Below are 2,962 nucleotides of genomic sequence, written 5' to 3'. Positions count from 1 at the left end.
AAAGAAATATTTAATATTTTCAGGGTTGGGGGATAATGTTAAAAAGAATGAGGATTTGAAGACAGAGAAAAAAGAGTAAAACAAGGGAAAGAAAGAAAGAAAGAGATGTATAAATAACATATAAAACTAAACACCCGAAAAACAAATAATCCAATTAAAAATGGGAAGGAGACATGAATAGACATTTTTCTAAAGAAAACACAGACAGCTAACAGAGACATGAAAGAATATTCATCATCACCCATCATCAGGGAAATATAAATCAAAACTAGAATGAGATGTCACCTCGCTCCTGTCAAAATGGCTGACATAAGTAATACAAGAAACAATAGGTGTTGATGAGGAGGTGGAGAAAGGGGAATGTCCTTATGTTGTTGATGGGAATGCAAACTGTTGCAGCCACTCTGGAAAACAGTTTGGAGGTTCTTCAAAAAGTTAAAAATAGAATTACACTATGATGTAGCAATTGCAGTGATAGTATTTACCCAAAGAATATAAAAATACTAATTCAAAGGGATACATGCACCCTAGCTTTTCTTGCAGCACTATCTACAATAGCCAAATTACAGAAAGAACCCAAATGTCCATCGACTGATGAATGCTATTAGTCGGCCATCAAAATGAATGAAATCTTGTCATTTGCAATGACATGGATGGAGCTAGAAAGTCGTATGCTAAATGAAATAAGTCCACGAGAGAAAGACAAATGCCATAAGATTTCACTCATATGTGGAATTTAAGAAACAAAACAAATGAACATAGGGGCAAAAAAAAAAAAAACACAACAAATAGAGATGAAAACCAAGAAACAGATTCTTAGCTATAGAGGAAAACTGATAGTTACTAGAGGGGAATTGGGAGGAAGGATGGGTTAAATAGGTAATGGATATTAAGGAGAGCATTTGTGTTGAGCACCGGGTATTGTATGTAAGTGTTGAATCACTAAATTCTACACCAGAAACTAATACTACACTATATGTTAGCTAACTGAAATTTAAATAAACAACAAATTGAAAAAATAAAAATGCAAAGACAGGCCACAGAGTAGGATAAAATATTTGCAAAGGATATATATCTTAAAAGGACTATGATCCAAAATATATAGAAAACTTTTAACACTCAATGAAAAAACAACAGAGAAGTGTTTAAATATGGCCCAAAGACCTGAACAGATACCTCATCAAAAAAGATATACAGATAGCAAGAGAGCATATGAAAAGATGCTCCAAATTGTTTGCTATAGGGAAGTGCAAATTAAAACAATAGTGAGAAATCTCTACACATCTATTAGAATGGCAAAATCCAGAACACTGACAACAATAAACACTGAGAATATGGAACATTAGGAATTTTCATTCACTTTTGGTGAGAATGCATAATGGTACAGCCACTTTGGAAAGACAGTTAGGTGGTTTCTTACAAAACTAAACATACTCTTACTATTGATCCAACAATCATGCTCTTTGGAATTCACTCAATAGAGAAGATTTATGGTCTACATTAAAATGCCCACAGATATTTATAGTAGTTTTATTCATGATTGCTAATACTTGAAAACAATTAAGATGCCCTTCAGTAGATAAATGAATAAACAGTGGTGCATACAGACAATGGAATATTTTTAGCGCTAAAAAGACGCTAAAGAAACTTACTTGCATATTATTAACTGAAAGAAGACACTCTGAAAAGGGTACATGCTATATGATTCCAATTATGACCTTCTGAAAAAGACAAAGTTATGCAGACAATGAAAAGTTCAAGGATTACTAGGAGTTAGGAAAGGGGAAAGAAGAACGAACAGGCAGAGAACAACGATTTTATGGCAGTGAAGCTATTCTGTATAGTAGTACAATGGTGGATATATATCGTTATACTTTTGTCAAAATCTATCGAATGTACCATACCAGAGTGAATTCCGATGTAAACTATAGGCTTTGAGTGATGATGTGTTAACTGAATGTAATAAATATACCATTGTGGTGCTCAATGTCAATAGTAGAGGAAGTCGTTGGCAAAGTGGGGGAAGGGAGGGATACAGGAGTATATGCGAACTCTCTGTAATTTCTGCTCAATTTTGTTGTGAACCTAAACTACTCTATGAAAATAAGTTTACTAATTTAAACTCATACCATACACACATACAACTTCATGTGATATTGGTTAGTTTTATGCTCCATGTATATTTGTTTATGATAAGATTGCTTCACAAAGAAAGTTCAATAACTTGTAAGGATTCAAGAATCTGTATCTATACTTACATCTCATAAGATAGGAACAAAGTAGAAAGAAAAGGTAGGGTAAGGACAGAGATTAGTCAATAATTAATTGAAGATATCCATGACATTTACCTTCACGCTTTAATGGACCATGAATTTGGCTTGAAGCTTGTTAGAAATGCCCATAAAAGAGGGTGTTGTGATCATTTACACATTTTACCGTGATCATAAGATTAAATATGTTCTTGGAGGAAGAACAGTTGTTCTTTAAATTCTGTGCTAACATTGCTTTGGCATAGCTGCAATGGGGCTTTGCTTCCTGGGCAAATCTTACAGCATTTTCTTCCGTTTGGACTGATAAGGAATTTCATGAAAGCAATTCTTCAGGAGTGGTGGGGTGGAGCAAGAAAATGCAACCTAGTTACTCTTTGTTGATTTTATGTAACATAGCAGCAGAACACAAGGAAATGTATCCTATTTGAAGGACTCAGTATACAGATCTGACAATGAAACAAATATGTGCTCAACTGAAGTTTCCAGTGTAATTCTGTTGAACACAAAATGTCTCTGCATATAGTCACCCAGGCATTCAGAGATGATGAATGACTTTAGCTTGTCTTAAGCTTCTACACCCTAGGTTGCATATGCATGCTGTCCATCAGAGAGGAATTCATGCAGTGAGACATGGAAAGAGAAGAGTAGACTAGGGCAAAGGAGATCAGTGTGCTTCAAGCTGAAATGTTCTT

Source organism: Neofelis nebulosa, chromosome 5 (assembly GCF_028018385.1).
Source record: "Neofelis nebulosa isolate mNeoNeb1 chromosome 5, mNeoNeb1.pri, whole genome shotgun sequence".
Taxonomy (NCBI): Eukaryota; Metazoa; Chordata; class Mammalia; order Carnivora; family Felidae; genus Neofelis; species Neofelis nebulosa.
Note: the sequence above shows the minus strand (reverse complement) of the source record.